Here is a 27,473-nt window from a genome sequence, read left to right as displayed (position 1 = left end):
GACTGAGGCATAGGCATTTATGCGCATACTATCACGCATGTACGTACATTATTGCACTTCTTGCCGGTGACAGTTTTTCACTGGATTGTCACTGTCATAATCACATCAAGTTATCGCTCGGCGCAAGACGCCTCTAATGCTGCAAGGATAGACTCCTGGGTGGGTTGGTGCGACATGTTTGATACAGTATTTTAGCCCGAGCTCTTTTTTTTTATTATATCGCGCGGACGCAGGAAGGGACACACACAAGCGCTACAGCGCTTGTGTGTGGCTCCGACTTTCTCCTTGTTCTCGTTTCGCTCATCGTCTTGAATTTAGACCTCCGGCTTTCCCCGTGTTTTCCCTGTGTATCTATACACTGCGTCAGTCTTCGCGGTTCAGACATTTATTTATGCGATGCTCGTTTGCATGCGTGGCCCTCGTGGCCGCTCATGCAAACAAACCTCGTGGCCCCCTTGAAATCCTTGTTTGCATGCGAAGGGGGCCACGAGGTTATCGGGTGGTGTGACTTTCGAATGATGTTGCCTATTCTATAGCGAAAAAGCCTCGTCTATATAATCAGCCTGCTCGCGCGAAGTGGCGTACATTCTCGAATGTACGTGAGCACGAGCGATAGCTCTGTATTGTGCGATGACGCAAGCGGTGGATTGACTTTACCCGCTAGTTTAGACGCGGCGACAGACGACCGTGTTCGCTCGTATCGTTGTTACTTGAGCGTTGCTTGCTTTTCGGCACACAAGTTAGCCCAATACAAAAGTTACATCTTTTGCTTCGCCACTTCTGGCACTATTTCCCGTTCTGCAGACGTCGGATACGTACAACGCGATCGTGTGAATTTTTAGGTATAATTTTCATCCCATACCGAGGAATTATCGACATTGCCTCTTCGGCCCCCTGTCGAATATCACAGCACAGCACCAGCGTAACTCTATGGGCGGAATTTCCAAACAAATTATATTTGAAAAGGTCAGCCGAACTTCAATAACTTTCAGTTAGCAACGTCGAGAGGGCACTGCCTTCAAATAACGTAAACATTTACGGCACTTAGTCGTAGCTTCCTTGCTAGGTTATAGCAGCGTTTTAGAATATAACCAAGATACTGCGATAACGCAGCGGGGAATTACGACTCAGTGCCATGAATGCGCATGTTATTAGGAGGGCGTACCCTCAAGTCGTTGCTAATTAAAGGTTGTTGAAATTTGGCTTATCGCGACTGAAAGTGCACCACGTGACACCCGTGTGAGATTCCAAGCATATTTTTTATCGGTAAACAAGGCTAACAAGCATTGATTACAGGCTTATTGCACTGCGGTTCTCATTAAAGGAATCAGGGACCGAATCAGGGACCGAATTCACAAAGCTTTTCATTCATAAGTGCTCTTGGGCATTGGATGGTCGCCTCCGCTAATATGTCCATCATTAGATTTGGCTGGAATTTCCCCCCGCAAAGAATTCGACCATAAGAGGTTATTTTTTTGTGTGTGTGAATATGGGCACATTTTCGGTTTCGGTAATGAGATGATAGATAGATGCGTCATGACGTCACGCTACACTGGCTCACTTCATTCCGGCCGTCGCTGCGGCTGCCGATTGCAGTACAAACCAACGCGCGCAGCACTTATGTTTGTTTTCATTTTTAATGAGCAGCGTCGTCATGCCTAATCTCATCGCTACACGGCCAAAGTCAATTGTGCTCTGTGTCATGACGTCACGACAACGTCGATGATCCCGGGTCCAGCGTCTCGAGACACACTTCATTAGCAAGTTAAAATATCAGTGTTTTCTCCGGAGGGTGGCCGTGGTAATCGGGAAGAGAGTGCAACGACTGCTGAATGCCTTCGCGCGGCACACGGGGCTCTCTGACACCGGGTGACACGCCCCTGATCTCAACTCACAGGAAGCTCAGGCGAAACATTTGGCGGCTATGTACGCCAGGCTAGCCCCGCCTTTTGTAACATCATCATCAACACTTCCATACTTGATAAGTATTGTTCTTTTGCGTGCGGCAAGCTTCGACAACTTCGAAAGAATGAATGAATGAATGAATGAATGAATGAATGAATGAATGAATGAATGAATGAATGAATGAATGAATGAATGAATGAATTTTTATTTGAAACGGCTATTTGTGTGCCGTCCGCCGCTTCGGACAACTTCGAGAATGCGCCTCAGTGGTCCTTTGACCGATTTCACAAACCGAGAGACAACAGGCGTCATATGGCGACAAATACGGTATTCCTGTCTTCTCTTCTATCGCACTTTCTCCTCTGCCTGCTGGCGGGTTGAGTCTCTTTGTTTGCCTCACCTCGCTACAATAAACCTCGCCGAAGGGCAACCGTGACGGCGTCTGCGGCGAAGTCTTTAAGGAGCAAGAGCGAGAGAGAGAGTTTAATCGCATCTGTATGGAGAATGTCTGCGGACAGCTAAACGTTCGCGATCGCTCCCACGGTTGAGCGCTCGCCACCTTGCGTTGTTGTTGCGTGTTTGTAACAATCTCGTGCGTTTACCTCTGGCGGCGCCAAGTCGCCGACGGACGCGATTGGACAGAGGATTTCTGCCGGGGCACGATGGAAGGTGTACAGTGACGTCACCACGCTACGCTTGTTCTCATCATTAAACGACCACATTACTGAATCGCTCTAAACGAGCCGGTGACTCAACACTTCTTTCAAGGCTGTATCTTCTTTCTTCTTTCAGCGACGAAAAAAGAAAAGCTGAGTCCGAGGTCGCAGGTTCGATTCCGTTCGCGTTTGCCTCCTTTTGGTGGGGGCGAAATTCAAAGCAAACGCTCGTGTATTTACATTTAGGTGCGCGTGAACGAACCCCAGGTGGCCAAAATAAATCCGAATTCACCCACTACGGAGTGCCTCGTAATTAGATAGTGGTTTCGACATGTAAAACCCCATAATTATTTTTTTAGGAAAAAGAAAGACTAGTTATTTTTTTAGGAAATCCGCAGCAAAGCTTCCCCTCACCAGTTTCTCTCACGTACCAAGTATCGTACCCATGCCCCTGAGCGACGTTACCAATAAAGATTTTCTTGCGGATTTGGACTTTTTTTGCGTGTGTACAAGCGAAGTCTACAGGGATCTATAGGTTCAGTCTGCTGCTGTCCTCGAGTGTAATGTGATCATTTTGCAGACCCTTTACAGGCGATTCATGTCGGCATTCTCATTGGCGTCAGTACGTCCGTTAGTGATTCAAATGCTTTTGCAGCCACCGTTCCCTCATTACTCAATTGATATTTCTCTGCAATGAAAGGGAACAGCAAAACAGAACCAGCTGCGTGAAAAGTACACAATCAGAAGGAAATAAAATGGATAACAGCCTAGCTTTTTTTTTTCAACTATGTCGCATCTGAGACCAATGGAAGGGTTTGCTCAATGGTACTTGGTGGTTAACCACCAAGTACCATTGTTCGCAACAGTCGATACTGTTGCGAATGCACTTTGTTCTTCGACGAAGCAAATCAAGCTATCGGAAAGATAAAAAGGTGAAGAGGAAGACGGCCCAGGTTTCTTCCTCTTCTGGCCTCCATTTCCGTGTTAACGTGGGTTGAAAAATCCACGTCAACGTGGCCACACGTGGGACAAGCTACAATAACAACAACTGGTTTCGAGTGCATGATCATGCTCCATCTCGACGGGCTCATCAACCTTTACTTAATTGTCGGCGATATACTGCGCTATAGAAATGACAAGCAACGCCGAGGGGAGTACAACAGGGATGGGAAATAAAACGTTGACAGTCATTGAAGTATCCTTAAGTGATTTGCTAAGTGAAAGCTTTAGGACTTGTCCGAGTAATCACCTTAAATTAAAGCTCCACTTTTATCCACCTTGATCTAATTCGTGCCAACCTTAATCCACATTGATCCACTAAATGCGGCGACCCTTCTCAGCCACACGCGGGAGATTCACAACCGAAATAATCGAAAACAATCGTTGCAGACTAATCACACTTGTGCTTAGGAGTGGGTCTGTGAAAGTCCTTTCAGCCGGAACAACACGGCGTCCTTGGTCTCGAAGAATCACTGCTCGAAGAAATTATCCCAAGGCCTCCGTTTGTGTTCCTCCCGCGATTGTTTTTAGCGTTGGATTTCAACTTCTTGGCGCGGAAAGGATGTGTACTTCGCGCGCAAGAGCGTCCGATGCTTGGGAGAAATTGCCCACTGGAAGGCTTACACACGCCATCTCGTGCCGTATATATAACATAGTTCGCCTGCTCATGGTCCTGGTACTTCAGCGATGTTCCCAGCCGCACACACTGAAAACGTTTGGTTTCATTGTGGATTCCGGTTATATCGGCGGCAATATGCCGGTCCTGCGCTGTTGGTCTTCCGAGGCCCATCCATTGCCCTGGGAACCTGACACTGATTACAGTTAGGTCACTGAGTAAGTGGGATCATTTTGGGAAAAGAGCTAAAACAAAAAATGAAAGAATGACCACGAGAGAGGTAAGACGAAGGGTGTGTGACGCGGGTCCCAGCTGCTCCTTTGAAGTCTTGTTCGGAAGGAACGCGGCTCAGAGCACGTGTCTGTCGTATACTGAAAAAATCGCGCGCAGGCAGTTTGCGTTTAATAATCAAACCGTTACCTTGTAGACAGCGTCCCTATATACCCTCACTGCGTTTAAAACCTAGAGTTGGCTCTACACGTATAGAAAGGATGAACAGTAGTCCATGCCGTCCGTGTCTATATCTTTCGCTGAATCGAACTAAATATTTGTGAAGTACGTGAAAATAATATGGCGTGCTTGAAGTTAGACACTCGAATTTCCAAATGTGCCTTAGAAGTAGAGTTCGAATATCAAAACACGTGATAATGCTTCCAATACGTGTGGAATTAAGCTGGCTGCAGACCGTTTCACGCACAGCAGGTAAAAAGCTGTACGAAGGCTGGAGCAAGAGCTGCTCACTGCTCGCATTAGCGACAAAAAAGAAAAAAGAAACCATCGCATAATAAAAATACGAGTATGTTTAACGTAATTCGATGCACCATTAGGTCCGATGCACGACGGCATTATTAGACTAAGGGCAACGCGTATTTCATCCGATTCACCACCGGCCGGGCGGAGTGGCATATTTCTAAACTAACGGCAAACAGCACCGCTTGCGCTCCCGTCCGAAGCGTCGGATATCCACGTACGTCGCATTTTGGAAACAGAATAGATGCATAAACAATACGTGATGTACGTTTCCACGTTCTAATTGTGATATATCCCGTATTTATTATGTGGAACAGAGGCTTCGGAAGTGTTTTTCAAGTGGGTGGGCTCAAAACATTCGCGGAGGCTTAGCGAAGGAAGGAACCGAGGCCCCCCTGTTTTGAGGACCGAGGCGCCGTGGCGCACCTTCTCTGTTTAACGCAGACTCTCGCGGAGGAACCAATGAAGCCCCTTTCCACGTGACGTGTGGTGGTTGCGTGTATTTCGTGGGCGACACGCGACAGGCCTCTAGTAATTAGTAGGCAATTGGTAGGGTTACTGCGCGGATTCTTGTGCTCGGTTTAGGCGGGCGATATTCCTTTGTGCAGCGATCTCGCACTTGGAAGAAATGAAAGCTGGGCGAGCTGGCACCTAACCATAGCTGGTACCATAACCATATTCATATCCTGTGCTGCGCATAAAACCCACGGGCAAAATAAAGGACTGTAGACGACACAAGCGCAGAATAGAGAATAAATCCACATCCTCCTGCGAGGGTTCCCTCCAAGTGACGAAAGCCAATCTCGGAGGCCACGGTTTTGCCCATATAGCAGGCGCCTGAAGAGATTCTTGGCGCCGGATACACGTCATAGCTGCCATGTTGCGGACATCCCCTATTGGTTTTCCATTTTCCTGTTAACTTCAGTTTTGTTGGTTATTTTCATCGTTTTCTGCACATCTGTCAACAAAAAGAAGATGAGCAGCCGTCGCAGTCTGCAGGCATCGGCATTTCCTTGAACAAAGATAATAATTAAAGAAAGGCTTGTTCCTCAAATTTTAAGTAAACTGAAAAGCAAGGACGTTACCGAACAAGCTTTTCTTTTCCCCCTCAGCTGCGAAGATAAAGCAACAAAGGCCACTACGAGACGTTTTTTGATTCCCACGTTTTACTGTGCTGTTTCCCACAGCATGCCTCATGCCCAGCGAGTCGAGGTAAAATTTTGTCATGCATTGCAAATGGAACAAGGGCGTTTTTTGTTTTACATCGACGGCCGATGAATGAAAACGAATCTGCCATTGCCGATCCTTTTGTAACGGAGACAGACAATGAGCAAAAAAAGATAATGAAGAATCCTAATGAGCAAGGCTTAAGAGATAAGGCTTACAACGAACGCTGCTCGTAATTGCCACTGTCCGTTATACGTGTTCGCGGATTGCTTTCCCATGACGGTTTGTGCGAATATGCATGCAGTGATACGCAGAAACCTGAATTCAGGCGCATTCCGAACGGTGCCAGACCGCGCGCGCCTTTCTCCTGGCTCAAGCACGTCCGTTTCCACGACCGACGCATTGTGCGGTCACTTCGAAACGGCCGTCGATCAAGGAAACAACGCGCGCGCAGGCATCACGTCCGGCCGCCATGCTAAGCTGCCTTAGCGGGCATATACGCCGGTACTCGCGTGCTTCCACATGCTAAACGGGATAGCGCGTAATCCAAGGTCGCGAACCGCGTCAAAAGCGATGCGATTGAGAGACGATGAAACGAAAGCTATGTGACATACGCGGTCGCGCGTCGTATGTCACGGTCGAAGTGACTCCATGGAAAGAGGAGTTTCCTTCGCACCCAACCCTCCCATATATTTTTTTGTTCCTGGGTTATTTCGTGGTGCCTCTGTAATCCGCTTGCTACTTGCTTTCTTTGTGAAAGAGTTACGCCACTCGATTGATGCAGGAATGGCGAGGCAGCCCTCTAGCTGCGTGGTATATTGTGCAGCGTCTAATCTCTGCTTTATGCACATCTTGCTCTATAAGTTTCTCTGCATACCCATTTTACCTTTCTCCCCGTGCAGGGTAGCAAAGCAAGCTTTATTTCTTTTTCTTTATTTTTTTGTCAAGCTCGCTTTTTCCCCACTCATATACTCCCTCTAGATGTTATTTGAAATATGTGTTGGTTGCAGTAAGTTTCGCCAGAATCTTTGCCCTCCGCTGCGGCTCAACGGCGTTCTGCTACTGAGCACGTGGACGCGGGTTCGATTCCTGACCGCAGAGGCTGAGTTTTTGAAGGGAAAGGAGGGCCGGAATGAAACAAAAAAATTGTGGCAGAACCCGTCTCGCAAATGCGCGTCGATGTCAATGCGATTATCGAAGCGATGTAGTGAGACGCCGTATCGCCACCGCAGCGACCCCCCCCCCCCATACTGCCCCCCTCCCCCTCCCTATGTACGAGGCTTGGACACAGCCTGCGCCCCTCTATCGCGTTTCCTTCTCGACACGGCTGTGCCGTCCAGCGCGGCCGCCGCGGTGTTAGTGCTAACCTTCGGATCAACCCAAGTCGGTCCGACGGTTAGTTTTCGAACCGACGTTGCTGAGCGCAGCAGCCCAGTGCTCTACTCATTAGACCTCGGTCTACCGAGTGACCGAAGTGGGCCGAAATGGGCTAGAGATACGGACAGACAGATACGTCGATAGGTAATGGGAGAGTCAGAAACCGGAAGGTACGTGAAGTATCCTAAAAAATGCTAATCACTTTGAAATCGTGAACCGAACAGTGTGCGTACGCGTTCGAGAACCCCAGGTACATAGTCTAGTTCCTACAGTACTATAGGTCTCTCGTAGCTTATCGATTGCTTTGGGACGTTGAGCCAAGGTTCGGCTTGCATTGAACGTGGGTTTATCTAAAAGATGGTTATGACTGCCCCAGTAAATATTTCTTGGCATTGAGTCTTCAAAAGAGGTGCTTGTTCTCGAGTAATAGACCCGCATTAATCATTTCTGAAGTGTATTATAACAAGTAAACGAAAAAAAAAGGAAGAGCACATATGAGAGTGTCGTACCCTGAACGCAAACCTCCTCGTCCTTTTTTACAAACCTAAAGCGAACTAAATCCGGAGGTACTGCCATTTGATATAGCTATTGGCGGCGAGGAGTTACGGAGTCGCCATCTAGCGGAAGCGCCTCGCTGGCGTAGTATGAGGGATCACGTGGCGCGCTCCTCATAGGTTTTGCTGGCAGCGCTCACTGAAAACACCACGCGCGAGCCCTCCCGGACATTTCTGTAAGTACTTTCGAAACGATAGAAGTTTTTTACTGTCTAAATAACAATCTTGGGCAAACTGAAAGCACACAATCGTTTACAGACGCTACCTCTTTACCGAATACGTACAGTGAACGCCACTGCGCGCGGTCGCCGCGATGGAGTCTCACGAACCGGCTTCTTGCGTGAAAGGTAGGTAAACGCTGAGAGCAAGCTATGTGAAATATGTTCTTATAGTGTTTGTATAACTAAATGGATCGTAATAGAACGAAGCCTCAATGCAGCGATCGCGTACATTCGCAGCGACCGACTGCGCGTCTGCAAGCTTGTCCGCGCACTGTTTCGCTTTCTCCGCGCGCGCGTTTTCGCACCGTGCCAAGAGCTTTAGGCCGCAGAATATGAGCATTTGACAGTATGCAAGCAACCATTGTTGCGTGGGTGCTACCAGAGTTGTTAAAAAATAACTTCACTGTAGAGACTTCGACACCTACGGGGACTGTGATGTGCCGTCGCGACGATTCAACCTTTTTTTTTCTTCTAAATTCTTTGACCTTTCAATATTATTTCTCGAGTTGCTTCGCACTGTATGTTTATCGGTGTTCTAAGCGTGCCATTTCCCGCTGCTCCTTTTTTTGTAATCCAGTGCATTAATTTATAACACAAACATGACCATATGCCATTATTTTTATTTAATGTGCTTCTTACCGTTGCCTTTCCACTCCACTCAACTTGCCAGTATCTATAGCATCGACAAGTTCGATCATAGACCAAACCGTCATGACATTACTCGGGCAGCGGACTCGGGCGAGCGCCTCAGTGCGCGTTTTCAGAACACCGCAGACCGGGCGCCGTAGCATAAATCTTCCTCGCGTCTGTGCTTGCTGCATACCCGAGTTGTAGCCGATGACTGTTTGCCGGTTTTATGTTTCGCGAGCCAAGCTTCACGCAGCTTCTTGTCCTGCGGCTAGGCGTGAATAAGGCTGACACCGGCCTCCGTTACGTGCGTTCGGCCCTGCGGCACCGAGCAGTAGCCTACCATGTTGCGCGCCTTCAAAGGCAGCCACTACCTATTGTAGTGCTTTCAAGCGTTGTAAAGGAGACACTCGAAGCGAGAAAATTTCGCCACTAAATGAGGACCGCAGCGTACGAGGGAATTTAAACTCGTTTTCAGCTCGCTTCGGCGCTCCCGAAGCAGCCGACGCGGCCGCTATGTCCACGTGATCCCTCCTAGCACGTCACGCCGACGGTGGCGCCAGCTTTTCCAGTGGTGGAGCTCGAGGCCAATAGCCACTTTAGCAAAGGTATCTGCATATTCATATAGCAATTTCTAGGTATAACACAGCGAAATCAGCGTCTTACAAATAGTTTTAGCAGCAAGTTAACTATTCTGCAGACACAACTGTACTATTCGCCGCTCGTGTTATCAACGTGTGCTGGCTCGCCGAGAAAGATGCCGATTCACAGTGCGCGCGCTTTAGGCCGTTTGCATGCATGCAACAACATCCGCAACCCCCCCCCCCCCCTTGCCCCTCACTCTCGGTAATTGTGTACACGATGGAAGAGTTTGTTGCTGGCTGTGTTGGTACATACTCTTAGACACGATACTGCAGACGACACTTGCACCGCCGGGCTTCGGCGACAAGCACTGCTAGAATTGACAATACTTAATGCAAGTCCACAACATGTGCTTTCACAGCCCGCAAAAAAGAAAAAGAAAAAAAAGAGGAGAGAAAAGCGCTTTTCAGTGTTTGATCTTTCTTCTTTTTCCTTTATTTTTACGGTGGAAGTACCCGTTATCCGTCCACTCGATATCACCTACGAAACTCTGTTCCCCGTGGCAGTGATTCAAAAGTAAAGATGGAACAAAAACGGCACGATTCCTGGCCAAAACATTGGACACGATGCCCGCGACGCTCTAACGGGCACAACGGCGGCGCTCGTAGAGCCATTAGCGGGCGGCGTGCCACACGCTAGCTGCAGGCGCGCACCAGCGTTTTGCCGAAGTGTTGTTCGCGATACGAAAGATAGCCAATAATAAGCCACCTCGCAGGTATTTCTCGCGGTATCCCCACTCACGCGAGGGCCTCCCTGCAGCTCCCAACCGGGTCACATGAGAAACGGCGTTTCGCAACTGGTCCGATTAAAGAAAAAGAGCTGCGGCGCCTACGACGCAGCCCTGCGGCCCGTGTGCTCCGCGGTACACCGCCACTGGCTCTGCGCGGGGCCCGTGGCGAAGCTTGTTCCGGCGCTGTATATCTTCGCGGAGAAGTTTCTCCGCAAAGGGGGCGGGCTCATTTGTCTCGCCTGCAACCCCTGCAGCCCGTGACGCCGGCGCAAATTGCAGCTACGAGTGCGGCACGATTATGTTTCGAATTAATTTGGCGGTGTTGGGGGGGCTGACAGACGCAGAACGCTGACGCGTAAGTCTTGCTTGTCTTGCCGGCCGAGAGGCACCATGTGTCGTGTCCGCTGCCGGAGCGGTGATGCAAGCAAGACTGACGCCACTCCGATGTAGCCACGAACCCAAAATGCCCCGTGTTTATTAGACAGCCGCTTTTTATCCCTTTTGCTCCATGACGTCACAGCCTGCGCACATGAGCGCTGAGTCAGATTAGAGAACCGATAACACTACACCATGTATATTTTTTTTTTCCGATCCTTAAAAGAAACAATTCACTCACGGACGCGTGTTAGCGGTAGCATTTATTAAGGCGAAGCTTTCTTTGCGTAGACTCTCCCGGCCGGGTATGGCATGGCTGCCTGGCTGCCGTTGGGTCGGTTGCTATATATATGTACAGATGATCTACGTGCGTCAATTAAACGTACCAGCGAACGGACTGATCATCATACCGTGTTGGTGAAGCAGCGCACAGACAAGAACAAGGCGAACGCACAATAATACACGACACTCGTGTCATCTCGTGTTCACACGACAGCGAGTGTCGTGCATTCTTGTGTGTCTTCGCCTTGCTCTTGCCGGTGAGCTGCTTCACCAACACGGTATGATGATTAACCGCCAACTCCCCCAACTTTCCTCATTACTGAACGGAGTGATATAGCTCTTATATGCTGACCAAGTCAGCGCACCTCCTGTCCTGCATTAAAGAAAAGACAAAAACTCTAGAATGCCAGCTCACATTAGAGCACGCCGATGTGTTAATAGAATGGTGATTTATATTTGACGGATTCTTTGATTTAGCCATTCGCCTCCGGAATGGGCACGTCCCACTGTACCACAAGAGATGAACAATCCCTAAATGTTGCTCGATAACTGTCGTACTTCTCTGCGCAAACACCTCGCGTCACCGTTCCTCGCTCGACAAGCATCGCACATCGCCTTCGACCTCGTGACATCGCTGCGTATATGTCTCACACTGTGCGACCGGCTCACTTGGAATTTGTATTTCGGCATTGCTCGTTTGCGATGTGGTGCACAAATACAAAAATTGCATGACAACGAGGTTGTCACCTTTCTGGTGTACATGTAAACAAAGACATTCCACGAGGTTACTCGATGCAAAGGATGAAAGCAAACAAAATTGTACGCATCGCCATTACTTGCAAAGCATTTATTCAGAAACCGCTTCTCTAAAGCTTCGTTTTCCACATGTTTCAACATGTGCGTTGGATCAGCATATTTTTTTTTCTTGTTGCAATTGTGGGCTCTTTTCTACAGCCTTTACATCATTTACACTTAAGATTAGTGATGCGCAATAATGGCGTGCTTTGTTTATGGTAATGTCTTTTTTTTTAAAGTAGGAGACAGACAGAAATGGCGTGGGAAAGGAAAGGCGGTTAACTGGGAGAGCTTCTGGTTTGATATGATGTGAAAACGGTAGTAGGGTGCTACGTTTTCAAGCGCTGTCGTTGATACGGTTTCTCGGCCCTCTCAAAGTTTCAGAGAGCCAAAAAGAAAAGAAAAACCAGAGAAAACAGTCCGAATGTTTACAAAAATGAGAATAATTGAGTACATCGACCTTATCCTGCGTCGATTTTTGTCTTCACACTTCGTTCGTGCCATTTTCATGTTCTTTGATATTGTTCAACTAGGGATATTGTAACAAACCAACGCCCACTCGACCAACTTTCAGTACAAGTGGCTCTTGTGCAAAGTTCGCTAACCACGGCCGTCTCGCACTAACGCAATTCGGGCAGCACATCGCACAGTCGCGCACAGCTTCGAGACAACACGTTCCTGATAGAAGGCCCTGCACTCTCCAAAACGACAGCGCTCATCGAAGGAAACTGGTATCGAAGATTCTATGGTTCCTCATCTCTCCGTTTGGTGGAAACGTTGGAGTCGGAACATAAACTGGGCGAAGACTGCCTAAGAGTGAACCCGATTTCATGCGCAATGCGACGCTAAATAATCGGAGCAGTGCGATGTTTCCGTGGAGAAAACAACAGTGTTTACGCGCGAAGAACTCCGCCATGCAAACCAGAGAAACACAAGAACGCTAAAAAATAGAAAAGAAAAAAATGCACATTTGTACATTACACGTTCTTCATGATGAAGCGTTGGGAATAGATGGACATGTGCACAAACTCCGAAGATGAACGACTCATGCCTCCACCGTATACTCATGTGTTCTGGCAATTAGTCAGTACGCATACCTGCAACAACGATTTGTCCAATCACGTGCAAATAGCTGATCACGAGTGTCTTGAAATTGTAAAGCTTCGCGAACACTTTTGTTGCGGAAACTAATTATTTTCGACGAAAGTACTAGGCAAATTAGGATCTAGCACATCGTAAATTTTCTTGTGACTAAAAGGATTCGTGCAAGCAACTCCGGGTTATAGAAAACAGGCACATACAGTTTCTACAATGCAGGGATGGATAGCTGAATAGATCTGACGCACGCACGCACGCACGCACGCACGCACGCACGCACGCACGCACGCACGTACGTACGTACGTACGTACGTACGTACGTACGTACGTACGTACGTATGTATGTATGTATGTATGTATGTATGTATGTATGTATGTATGTATGTATGTATGTATGTATGTATGTATGTATGTATGTATGTATGTATGTATGTATGTATGTATGTATGTATGTGTGTGTGTGTGTGTGTGTGTGTGTGTGTGTGTGTGTGTGTGTGTGTGTGTGTGTGTGTGTGTGTGTGTGTGTGTGTGTGTGTGTGTGTGTGTGTGTGTGTGTGTGTGTGTGTGTGTGTGTGTGTGTGTGTGTGTGTGTGTGTGTGTGTGTGTGTGTGTGTGTGTGTGTGTGTGTGTGTGTGTGTGTGTGTGTGTGTGTGTGTGTATGTATGTATGTATGTATGTATGTATGTATGTATGTATGTATGTATGTATGTATGTATGTATGTATGTATGTATGTATGTATGTAATATAATGGGGCGTTTAGAATCAGTACTCCTTTTATAGAACAGACACAGTTGCAGTAAGCGAGGCGACAACGGCAGGAAGCTGCGTAAACCTCGAGCTTCTCAACCGTCGTCATCTTCTTGCAAGGGCAAGCGCACTATGCTTCTCCAAATAGCGACAACATCCTTCACCACAGTACGCATAGTTGGACGGATGATGGATTAGCGGGTGGAAGAGTGGATGGATGGCTGGATTGATTATACGAGCATTTCTTTCGAGGTGGGGAGCTAGTAAGTGTCACCAAGAGCGTTCTTCCTGTCCTTGCTCTGCGTCTTCCCCTGACCGACAGGAAACAGCCTCAAGCGGACACCAAAGTACACGCGGTCGTGCTTTGATCGATTGCAAAAAACACGTTGCTGGGACGCGACGGGCGGCACGTGTAACCCCGAGAACGAGAGAGAGAGAGACAGAGAGAGAGAGAGAGAGGAAGGAAGGAGAGGGCAGAACGGACGCGTCAAGGTCAATTACCGATCTACATTTGGAGCACGGCGCGCCGCAAAGGGGGACTTTAAGGGGCACACGTCCGCAGCACCGCTCTGCGGCGGTGCGGGCCACAGCCGCCACCGCGTAGCGAATCATGCGCGCGAACGCATCGTAACTTGGCAGTTGCTGTGAGGAGAGAGAGAGAGTGAGAGAAGGACCGAGACTCTTTAGGCCACAATTCAGCGACAAATACATACACAACGCCCTACGAAAACACGCACTTGCACTGAGGTAGAGAAGAGAATGCTAAATTCGCATTCAAGCGGAGATAACATTCAGATCTCGAACTGCTAATCTCGAAGAAAGTGGGTGGGAAAGGCGCAGCCAAGTCACGCACTTTTTTGTGTGCAGGAGGACGAGATTGCGGGTTTCAGCGGTTATCAAGGCTTGAATTCTGGCCAGGCGATGGCCTTCTAACCGCTTGCCGGAGCAAATGTGCCGTCTTGCAGTGCCACGTGTTTGACTCCTTCGGCATGTTTCGGCTTGCTTTCTTTTATATTTTGGTTCCAGTTTTATAAAGTAGCCGTACACTTACGACAGAGACAACTCCGCATAGAAACAATGAAATGGTATGAGAGGCTTGAATCTCATTGTGAAGTGTAATAATGCTTCAATACTAATGAAGTATGTGTCCCCTCATCTCTTGAGGGGTTTTATTTTCTTCACGACTGTCTTTTTGTTCCCGCTCTTCTTTCCGTCGTTACTTCCCCTTTCCCTTCCCCTAGTGCAGGGTAGCAAACCGGAGGTTTTAGCTCCGGTTAACGTCCCCGCCTTTCTTTCATTTGCATCTCTCTCTCTTTCCACTGAAAAAAAAAATGAACGAGCAACTTATTATTTCTGTTTTGTTGCAACAGACAGTTTTGTATTTTGTGAAGTACTGCTATCGGCAGAGCAAAAAAAAGAAGAAAAAACTGTTTCTTTAGCGCGATCTGCAGTTATGTCGTCCATACAATACAGGCTGTCAATGACGAATGTCTGTTTAACTACTACGACAGTTTCGCCAAGCCTGATGTCCTGTCGTGGGTAGTGCCAATTTTTTCTCGTTTTTAAATTCCATTCAGCTTAATTCCATTAGGGTTTAGTCGCGAGAAAAACGGCAACGTAATATTCGTGCTGACTTTGGCCAGGCATGGGCGTCTCTTGCGCAACACTGACTGCATGTGCTCTCTGATTTTTGCGACTCTAAAGCATCCTGACTTTGACCCAAGAGGGACATCAAAGGTGAAGAGCATCTTCGTTCTACGGGGACAGCTGTCGGTGGTATCTTATCCGACCTTCATGGCACCTCGCATGCGTCACCACAGATTTAAAATTACTATATGTTCCGTTGATCGAAGTCGCTTGTAGCTCCATTTTCTCTTCGCCCAGGAATTCGATACCGTGCCTTTCAGATGCTAGCCTTCGTGTCACCATCGTGGTCGTGCTGCCTCCAGCACTGTTGCTGCCGTGCTGCCATTGCCTCTGTTCTCATCATCCAGCCTTCGCTCTCATTCATCGTTTCGTGTTAGTTGCGATCATCGGGACAGCCACCACTGTATCGCAAAAAGCTGAAGTCTTTCATTCGAATAGGACCTATGCAATGTTCTGCTGTCTAGCTCTGTCGGAACGCGCCCGGTATGGCTTGGAGAGAGAGAGAGAGAGAGAGAGAGAGAGAGAGAGAGAGAGAGAGAGAGAGAGAGAGCAAACAAGGAGAGGAAAAGGCAAGGAGCTCAACCAGACGAGCGTCCGGTTTGTTACCCTACAGTGGGGGGCAAGGGAAAGGAGGAATCGAAAGAGGGAGATAGCGAACATTACGTGCACGTGGGAGGAATCACAGGAGGAGCATAAACGACCGCTCACTATATACGGTACACCTCAAGAACTGCAATAGTGCGCGAATGGCTTCTTTGTGCCAGCGACGGCATTGGCTACACGCTCCGAGTATCTTTGACTCGGAACAGGTGCACAGCAGGGGATCAACGATTCCCTCAATCGACTGTGCCGCCTTACGCATTCAGCAGAGGCCCACTGCAACGAGTGCGTCAGGCGTTCGTCCGCCTATTGTTGGCAGTACTATACCGTGTGTAAACGTTAACGCTACAACCAAGCTGCTCAACGAAAAAAAATAATAGAAAACACGCTGCAAGGTACAATTATAAAATCTATGGTATTTGGTCGTCAGGGATCTGATGACTGCGCGCCGTATATTTTAGAATATTCTTACATCGTGCTTTTCTTATTCATTTATTTATTATTTTTTGAACAGCTTGGCTAACGTTAGCTGGGATACTCTATATGAAATATGCTTGGACGCGAGCTTCTTGGCAAGAGGTTGAGTCGGTCCTTTTCTTTCTTATTTTCTAAAAGGAAAGCAACGTCCTACAGTTTGCCGCTGGACTAAATACAGAATTGCAGGGTGCTCTATTTGTGCGAGGCGATAGTTAGCGCAGTTGTCCGCACGGTAGACCACCTACGGCTAAGAAACTTGGGGCATAACCAAGAAACTCGAAGACGTCCGCGATGAGTGATGGTGCGAGATAATTGTAGGTACTACGGCAAGGGAATGCGGATTCTGCAGAAAGCAAACGTGTATGATACTGTGCAGTTGAATTGAGAAGGAAGAAATGCAGTCTGGTTGTAACGTAAGGCCATGTAATGCGTAGAGGATATAGCCGGCCATCTATTACATTGACATAACGTGTTTAAAGGATAAAGCGTGTTTGAATGTGCTTGAACCTGATAACGTGTTTGAAGCAGAAAATGGGATAGCCTGATGAGGTTAGGAAATTTGCAGGCATGATAAAGTCTGCCTGAAGCGAGAAAGATGTTAATAAAGATCGCTAAGGTAGGCTTTCGTCCTTACGGGTTTCGTATAGGTCCGTATTGCATTTTACTATTGTATGCGGAAATGTGACTCCGTTCATTATATTTTTCTTTCTGCTAACTATACTTCGCATCTATATTTACTGACATTTCTTTCTTTCTGCGTTTAGCCACTTTATTGATCCCCTCTATCATGTTTTATTTGCTATGTGTCCTCCCCATTATGGGAACACATTTACTCCAAGATGAACCGATGCGACGGGTTACCCTGGACAATCAAATTCTAAAAGCGAATTGTGAATTTCTCTACGAATTCTGACTGTATACGGGTGGAAGGAGCTAGGCCAAGCTGCAATGGAGCGGCTTTTTTTTCTTCTGCCATCTGATTTCGCTGTACATGGTACGCGTAAGGCGAAAATAAAACATTGATCGATTGAATAAGTAGGCGGACGATGATGACGAGGTTGATGATGAGAACACAACTGTTACAAAAACCTATACTATTCAGTGCACGGCATACCTACTTGTTTCCCTATTCTAAGAGACTCAAGGTCGACGGAGCATGCCACGTTTGTTTGCTGTGCTTTTCTTTATCTTTTGTTTTTTTTTCGAACCTGCAGCACTGGCATGTTCAGGATGCTGCTGCACGGCCTTCGGACTGGGAACGACAATGGCTACGGGCCGGGGGTAAGAAACTGCCGCAAGGCTGCTTAGCGAGCCACATATTCTCGCCAGTTCGAGTGAGCGTCGCGCGAATACAAACGCACGGGGAAACAGAAAGCATTCCGTCGCATATGTTCCATGCTCGCCTTTATCTTGCGCGCATACCTCGCGCGCTGTCCTTTTCACATTGTAGCGTGTAACGGTGTTGCCAACAGGGCGCCGCTTCATTAAGAAAAAAGAAAGAAAAGAAAGGAACGTGAACGCTTCGTTAACTGATTTATTGATTGATGTTACCAGTGCTTGCGGCACCTGCATTTTATTTGTGACCCGTTCATGACTCAAGAATCTAGCAGCGAACTAACCCGTTTAACCACATTACCTCTTTTTTTATATAGCATGGTTTTCTTTTACTTACAGTTACTCAACTGGTCTTCTTAGCACCACGTGGCAACGTCCACCTATTCGGATGTTACCTGTGTCTAACGGCTGTCTATCTCGGTGAAGACTGCGAATATTAGTTTTAGAAGCACTGTGTCCGCGCACCCTGGAACGCGATGTTCTCCTGATCGTGTAATAGTTTGAGGGCCAGTTTCGGGAAACGATATACGCGTTTTTGTGCTTTTGCTAATCGATTTATCGTTTGCTCGCTTGCAACGGGGCGCAAGCGCGTTGCCACTAAATCTTGTTCGGCTACGTACGCACATAAGCGCATACAATATACAGGCCGTCACAGGGAACTCATTGAAGTGGGTTTCTCCTCGCGGTACGTCTAACTGCGGAGAAGCCATCTTTGGCGAGCGCTAACCACGCACCCCACGCAAATGGCCACAGTTAATACACAACTTTCAACGAGGGGAGAGTAGGATGAAGAAAAAGCGAATGTCTAGCATGACAGAGCTATTCATATTGTCACGTGATCGTAGAAATGGCTCGTACGTGTCGCAGGTAAGAATCCAATTTTGCGGCTTCTGGTACCTTTTCGGTATCGGTTTGCATTTTAGGAACCACATTGATTTCCGTTTTCCAAGGTCTCACGTTTCAATCGCCGCCTGCATAGATTCGCGTGAATACGACAGTACATCACCATACAAGCTTCCGCGAAATTAAACGGTGCGCGGCATCCCGCATTTCTGCATGGAAGTGTACACCCGAACCACATTTTTTTTGTGGCCAAGCGAATGTTATTACTGAGCTCTGAGATTCTGCGTTTCGAATACCCGTTGTAGCGGTTTAGAATAACACGGACCGCAGTAAAGTCGCTTCTCTCCGTAGTCACCGGCAACATTGTGGATGTTATGAGGCCCGAATTCACCATCAAGAGGGCGATTTCATAGAGGTACACGCGAGAACAGTTCACTATTGGCTGGTGTCTCGCTTATGGTATCGCTGGCTGTCGTAACAGGCGCTGGAGTATTATTAACAGACCTTTCGAGGAAGAAGCGTCGACGATTTCTCACTTAAAATGGCAAATCAAACTCTACATACTTCGTTCCGCAATAATCTGGCACTGGAAGGGATGTCGCAGCTCGCACCGGCCAATCGGGAGAACGATCACGCGAGTGCCCGTGTTTCTCCGCTCGAGGACTTCAGCCGACGAGCCATGGAAGCCAGAGCACCGTCCCAAGGCGTGCACACCACACGAAGGCGTCGTAAGAAGATGACGGCTTCAAGTGACCGACAATGGTCGAACAAGACAAGCCCAAGTCTGGAGAACGGCGGTGCACTGGAGCCAACGTTGCTGTCTTTGTCAGGGCGCTGACGAAAGCAAGGCCACATTGTCGCAGCGTTCGTTCCAAACGGACGCCTCCCACGCTCCACCACTGTCAACGATCAAGCCTGGCGCCACATCAATATGACCCAATTAAGTGATAGCCGTTAACCGCTTCGGCATTACAGCGCACGCGTAAGCATGTACGCGCTAACTGTATTGCTCTGGGTTGCGTGCTCGTGTGTGCCGAGCAACGTCGCAAGCCATTAAAAGCATTAAAAGAGGCAGTGTCTTGCATCTGACATGCTGCAGCAAGCACATAGCCCTGCGCAGTTTGTTCAGCTAGCACCCCCGTTGTTAGTGAAGAGCCAGTGAAGAGATATTGTACGCCGCACGACAACGAACAGCAACGAGAAGAAAGAACCCGCCGCTAAGTGAGCAGGGGGGGGGGGGGGGGGGGGAGACGTCCACAACGCGATGCACGACTGCAGTTGCACTCAGTCAGGCGCTTCGAAGGTTAACAATCACGACCGAAACGCCCGGCAGTTACGTTATAAAAGAGAGAAATCATGCGCGCGAGCGCTTAACTACTTCCCTCAAACAAGACTGCGTTGAAGCCGCCTGGCTCGCAGCGTAGCAGACGCGAACCTTCCGGTTCGTGAGTCCGTCGGCTCACTTCCGATTTCTTTATTGTTTCCGTCGAGAGGGAAGTAAACGAAGGAAACAAAAATAGGAGCGGCGGAAGAGAAATAGATCGAGCCGCACGAGAAGGGCTGTGACAGGTTTAAGCATTGCTTGTCTGTTCGTGGGGGGCTTCCGAGATGGGACTAGAGAAAAAAAAAGAGAAAAAAAGAATGTGGCCGCCCTCTTCTCTCGACGCTCCACGCAACAGCAACCAACGCGTCTTCTCCATGCGTGTTGCGCTCGACGTGGCGCGTTTGGCCATTTGATCACGAAGCGGAAAAACGGTGCCCAAACACCGCGCACCGCCAGGCGGGGGCGGTGGGCTGTGCGCGCTGTTGGAAGACGTCCGTGCGTGCTTGGAGCAGACGCACTCACGCAAGACGGCTTTGCCGTCTTTTGAGGAACTACTACTTCAAACGCGCCCGTCCGAAGCTGTCACTCCATGCGCACCTTGTTCTCGTGGGAACATCGGGAAAATCGAACAACCGTTCGAAAACACACATATATACATAGCGGCTGCTTCTGGTGCATATCATTTGGATTGTGCTGAGCGAGGAGGCCTGTGCCTACAATATAGGCCCGGTCTGGCGCTGTTCCTTGGAAACTAACGAGTGCTATCTCCTCATCTAGCGACGCCGAACGTGGCTGAAATGTTCTCTAATAATGTTCTCTAATGATGCTATGTAATGGGCACCACAGCAGATTACTTGGACGTATATGGTGCCCATTGGCACATTGCATAACGATGCGTGCTCCACTGCTCGAGTTCTGCCTGTTAATGAGCTCCCACATCTACTATCGAGACAAAGAACACTCTAGGCTTGGGTTGTTTCGCAGACACCATTGGTTTGTTAATATTTTACACTCAAAGTGAGTCAACTTTGGGACAAGATGTTTACACCCACAAGTGTGGGACCATTTTGGTCGTGTAGGTTTTCTCGTCGGGTCCAGCATGGCGTTGTGAGTCGCGGGACAAAGTTTGATTCGTGCCTTTCAATTTGCAGCATCTAGGTTGCGTCTCTTTTCTACAGCCTTATTTGGGATATATTGTGTATAGATAGTGTCAAATGAAAATGAAAGGAAGCCTGATCGCAGGATGCAACATGTAGCGATGTATCTATGGGCTCTAGGGGATCCACGAGTTCAATCGTTCATTCACTGCTTATTTCCTCTCACTGCACAATGGAAGTGCGTGCCAAGGAAAAACTCATTGCGATCAGTTGAGAAAGAGAACAATGATTTTATTAATGACCCAACGTCGTGCGATGGCTTGGGCTTCTGGCTACATCTTTTGGCTTGAGTGTTCACCTTGAGAAATACTGGGACCCCGTGGTTCTACGTCAATAACAGGAACTGGTATGAAAATTCAGCTCAACGCGTCAAACACGTCCAATGTGTACACAAAAAACCTGCTTTGAAACGATTAGTAAAACAAGAATAAGAACAAAAACGATATACAGACGCATAGATGATTACTGCACATTTATATGGCTAGCAAAATGGGGCCCTAATGTTGAGGCTGCGCTTGGAATGCAATGCGCGTAAAAACGCCTCAACCTACCTTCGAAGCGAAAAAAAAAACCAACCCGATAAGATGGTGATCGATGAGGCACACGCAGAGAATGAATTAGCCGCGAAGTGTTACGCAATTTAACGGCAAAGCGACATCCAGTGCACCAGAGTGCAGTGTCCGGCGAGGAAGCAGACGAAGAAGGGAAAACAAAAACAGAACGACACAAAACAAAAAAAGAACGGTGCTATCGCGTTACGCTCAGATGTCGTCACCGTTTCGAATCGGTCACGATCGGACGTCGGAAGCAGTCGGGTTGGAATGGGGCGCGCTCGTCTGCCGCCGGCTGCACTTCCGGGCTGATGTACATAACGCTTGCCGCCTGAAAAAAAAAAAAATGCGTAAGAATGCAAGAAGTTATGTCAGATGTCGTCGCTACAGCCTTCCTCCGCGCAGGCGTGATGCGCTACTGTATATGCCATTCACGGCGGTTTTCTTTGCGGTAACGCTGCTCACGACTGACGACAGTGACTGACGGCGCACGCCGTCTGGAGCGGCGGGGTCACGCTGACGCCGTACCACGAGAACGTCGCGTCTGGTCGCGTCGTGCACTTCTCGGTAGACTTCGAGCTCTCGCGAGAGCCCTTCTGCACTTTTTCACAATAATATGGCGCCGCCAGACCGGAAGCTGCAGCCGGTGTCAACAAACCGGGAGCGCGTTCGTGCGAATGCATAGCGCGTTTATCCGCGTAGGAGCGTCTATATGCCCCCTCTGAAGCGTAATCCAGGTCACATTACTGCGAAAGATAGTTTAGTAGGGCTCGCACCGGAGTTGTTGACCGAGAGACGTCAAACAGACGACGCGTTAGAGCGTCGTCTGCTCGCACGCGAAATGCAGTCTCAGGTGGCGTCTCGAGAAGCACAGCTTGCCTCGTAGATTCCACTTTAGCGACACATTATTATGACACAAGCATGATAGACTCTCTAACGCGTAGTGTTCGCCACGGCCTGCACGTAACCGTAGCCCTGTAGTTCACGCAGAAAGCAATTATAAGAGGAGGAGATGCAGGAGAAAAGAAAGAGAGAAGGCAAGTCTGAAGCACTTCGCAGTCTAGCCACAGCTTTCAAAAACAAGCTGACACGGAGCCCAATATTTTGCGCGCATTGCACGTAATGAGGACGTATGCTTATTACTACTAGCGCCCTGGTGAGGCCGCAGTGTTGCGTACATACTGCAAAATGACACTGGGGTTGCATGGTGTTGCGCACATCAAAACTGAATAGAAAAGCTCATATCACAATAAACCACGTCAGATAACTGCACGCTTTCGTGGAAACCGCGGTTAAAAGAGCTTTTCACGTCACGTCGAAGAAAACTCGATTGCGAGACACACACACACACACACACAAAAAAAAAAGGTCCGTTACTCACATCCGCTATTCGGTCAGACTTCGCCCGCGTATACGCCCTTCATATCTGAAGGCAGGTTTCAAGACGCCATTTTCCTTGTGTATACGACCTTTTATTATCAGTCTTTCATTGAAACAAATCAAGCGATGGTACACGCCCTACTTCACGTGAGTGCACGCACCTGTTTAATTTGCCAGGACGCTCTTGCACTCGCAGTTGAACACTAGCACATTCAGACGGCACAATCGGTGACATGCTGACCTGGGTTTACGCGATGCATTGCCTACAGCAATTGAGCGAAACTGTCACAGCTGGCTGTAGATCGGGAGTCTTCAGCTGCATTAGCTCTACATGCCTTCGTTGCCCGTCAAATTCTGCAAAAGTTCGAAGGGCTTTTGTACCTGTAAAAGTAAAAAAAAAAGTAAAAGTAAGTAAGGGTTTTTGCTCCTGTGGTGAAAGAATGGGGCAAGAAGAAAACAAAATAATAAGAGGCTTGTTCACGAAGGCCTGTCACACCACCACATATACTGTACTAGCTGCCGGAAGAACATGTTATACAGTGTCAAAGACCTTTGGGGAAGGAGCTGGGTGAGTGGTGGTCTGGTAGAGGAGACAGGCTCCCAGCCGTAGTGAGTCTGTACTAAGGCTGTAGATTGCCTACAATGAGGCTTTAGTTAGCCTATAGATGGTTTCCATTGACGTCATCGTGGCAGCCAAATTGAGGGTACCACCACGTCTAGAGGCTCCGTTAAAGAAAAATAAAATAAACTAAAAGGGAGGGGGGACGTGACAGTACGAAAGGCGCATCCTGCGCCGAGCGAGGAAAAAAAAGTACGGTCACCGTCAAAAAGCGAAACAATGCAGGCGTGATAAATTAGAGCGCTGACATCGCGGTGGTAGCAATGTATACCGACTACTGGAACAGTCACTCAGTGACTTCAATTAATCTCAAGATGTTACACAGAAGTAGAAAACACTGCATAAAGTAAACAACCTTTCGAGAAAGGCTGGATCCGGAAGAATTTTGTTAGTTTTCTCGTTTTAATCGGAGTCGTCAAACTAACGGCGCTTATACTACGATTCCCGCAATACCGAGATCAACAGCAATTTATTGCTGTTGATATCGGGATTTCGGGAATCGTAGCAGCTCAAAGATTAATCATTAATCAATTAATGTAACAGCGCAAAGATTAATCACTCAATGCATGTCAAACGTGCGCTTGTATTTTACTTTGCCGTGTTCTATAGTAAACACTTGTGAACCAGACTACTATACAGAGTTTCCTGTTAGCTGATCATAAGATATCGAATGTAATGTACTGCGTTCTTCGGCGACGTCAGTATACCAACTCCACTCGATCTTATCCTTCCCTTACCTTCATCGAGTTTTTCGCCGCTGTCGAAAGATAAAGCACAGCGACAGCTTGCTTGGTGACGGGATATGTGCTGGCGTATACCGGTAGCACCATGAATGAAAGGGAAATATCTATTTATTCTCACAGGTACAAAGCACAGCCTGCCGTTAACTGATGCTCACATAGCTGATCCAGTGTGGTGTGCCCTTCCGTATACGTCAGCTTATTGACGCCGCTTTACGAGGTTCTCCGTACACCGTTAAAGTGTCAACCGACGAAAGCTTGGTTGGAGGGTTGCCGCCGGCTGTGACAACCTGCCGACGCATGCTTTTTTTTTTAATTTTCCCTTTTCCTTTTTGTGTTATTCTAACAGTGATGACTGGTTGAAGACAGTCAAATTCTAGCCTTAGCTCAGCTTCGACCCAGGGCTGAAGCTTTATCTTTGAAGCGAGAGAGAGAGAGAGAGAAAGCAAGGACACGAAATGCAGAGAGGTCAACTAGAAGAGCGTCCGGTTTGCTACCCTACACTGGGGGTAGGGGAAAGGCGCCTTACGCATTGAGTGCGTCGTTTACATTACGAATGCTGAAAAATATATTCTACCTCCTCGCGAAGAAACTCAACGGCGCCTCCTTCAAACAACGCCATAGCATACATGCATGCCATGAGCGTCAAAAGATAGCTAATTAATCGTCCGGATACTGGAGGCGTCTCGGATCGTTAGATTTTGCTTATTCCGCAAGCCACGTACGGTGGTTCTGGCATAGGCGGACCGGGTAACATGCTGTAAACAACATGGCCCTGACCGGTATGTAGCACGTGACGACCTTAGCAGGCGACGGTGTTTCGCATTTTTTCTCGAGATATCGAATTCTCCAACGTCTCTCGCGAAAAAAAAAACAAAAACAAAAACAAGGTTCACGACACCACAGCGACGTGACGGCGAGCCGCAGCCAATACACCATTGAATATTCATTAATCACTCCTGCCTATACGCGGTTGTTGTCGAGCCGTCGCTGCCTTATCGGGCACCGTGCCTCATTTGAACTTTCTTTTCGCGTCGACTTCTTCGGACTAAATAAGGACGGATGAAGTTTTTTTTTTCGTATGCCAGTCACTGCGCTGTGCTGTGGTATTTGCTAATAAGCACCACAGAAACGTGACCGCGGTCACTGACGCGCCCTCCGTCCACGTTGCCCATTTCTGGAGGCGGTGGAAGGGTGTTTTCGCCGTTCACGGGTCACGTCGCATCGATGTAGAAAAAAAAAAGAGTTTGCAGCAAACGTGTGTCAACAACCCGGAGTTTTCCGCGGCCCATGTCACATAATATAATTGGTATATTTTGCTCAGGTGTGTATTGCCTGCGTGCCGAATGATAGAACAGCTGTTGAGGAGCAAACAACGGCGCATTAGGCGATTTGTCAATGTATTCGGCAAGTGTGGCCAAAGCCCCCGCGTCCCCCCCCCCTTTTTTCCCCTTTTCCTTGCGCCCCTTTGGTGCAGTCGTAAGAAAACCCGGGTAATTACACTCGTTAATGTCTGGGTACCGTGTAATTCATTGCGGCCTTTCGAGAAAAACACAGTGTGCAGTTACGCCCAGAGTCACGGTTTGGCTATCGATGCACCACTCGCCTAAAGCCCGCGCATAGCGACGAACCAGATACAAGGAGCATCGCTGGTGCTTGTACGACACGTGTATTGCGGGGTTCGAACAGAGAGACTTAGCTCGGGGAATGCGGCACATTTAGCGCCAGATTGCGCCTCGATCACGCGTCGAAATTTTAAGTAATCAAGTGCAAGGGTTGCTCTGATATGTTTCTTTTTTTTCTTTTTTGCGCTCGAATCTAGCACGTGGTAGGACCTATCTTCGGCACCTGCACCGAAGAATAGCTCTGCAGTCGTACGGACGATACGGTATCCTACTGGAACAAACTTGTGGGCCTGAGATCTGCGACTCCATACATTTTGCGACCTACAACTTTACGATTGCGCTAAAGTTTTCTGTTACGCCAATGTTAATGGTTATATTGCTGCTAGTTGTTTTCAATGTAATGTTTTCAATGTTTTCAATGTAGTTTTTATAGATCTTATACTAAACAGTATACCAACTACATGCGACGGCCCACCTGGGACCCTCCGGTTCTTTGTTTTTGTTTTTTTATCGGCGAGCTGACGTGACCTTCGCTGAAAAAAACCAGTAGGACCTCTGGAGTGTTTCCAGATGCAATCTCCTGGCCTCGTTTTCCCTACCTTCAGTGTTCCGCGCAAGACTTCAGTATTGGCGGATGTTGCGCATTTAAGTCGCGTAAGGAGGCGGACGTACTGGCAATACAGATGTTGATAAGAAGGGGCGCGGAAAGGCGAAAAATAAAACGGTTGCTTCAGCGTGCGCATCCTTCCTCGAGGGAAACACTAAGCGCGTGAGCGTGTAGCTGTGCTGCTATGCAGAAAGAGGACGGAAGGAAATGCAGGGACACTAACTTCGCAAGAGTGGCTATAGAGAGATACGATAGGATGGGGGTGAAGGGTGCGCCTTGGTCTCTTCTATTTTGCGTGAGCGGAAATGGGAAAAAACAATAACTGGCCGTTTGCATAGAATCGACTATACGCATAGCCAAGTACTCAACGAAGCCTTGTCTCGTCAGTATCCACGAGAAAAAGACAATGACTACGGTTACTGATCAAGCAAAAAGGAATCAGAGGAGTGTACTAGCATTTAGAAACCTGTATCTGACGTTTTAGAGCCATAATCTGCTCGGTAATCGTCTTGCACGACGTCCGCCATGTATGGTATATTATGGTGTTAATGGCGCATCGATATTCTGTTTGCGACATCACACCGTCACTGCAAGACCCATTCAGCGTGCAATGTTTTTCACGTTGTTGAGGAAGGAAGGTGTCAATCCTTGACCCACCTTATTGCTCGGGGGCCGCCATCACCGCCTCTCATCAGGAACGATTGTCGTTCGGTCATCCATGCAGTATATGAACTCGGCCGATATGCACTTCAACAATCCACACATCTCCACCTGCACCTGCTGCACTGACTACGCTCCTCACACGTGCAGATCAATAAATAAACGAAAGGTACGGCAAGGAGTCAACAATGGAGACAGTTCATCCGCACGAGAGAAAACACAGATTGTCATAGCCAAGTTCGTTGATTGCAGGCGTCTCTAGTAGCGTAATTGTAGCTTTCCGGGCCGCAAATGTCTATGTCTGCAGGCAGTAGGGTAATCCCTGAAAGCGGAGGACAGCGACGATGAAGGCGTCTTTAGTCTCCT

This window comes from Dermacentor albipictus, chromosome 5 (assembly GCF_038994185.2).
Source record: "Dermacentor albipictus isolate Rhodes 1998 colony chromosome 5, USDA_Dalb.pri_finalv2, whole genome shotgun sequence".
NCBI lineage: Eukaryota > Metazoa > Arthropoda > Arachnida > Ixodida > Ixodidae > Dermacentor > Dermacentor albipictus.
Note: the sequence above shows the minus strand (reverse complement) of the source record.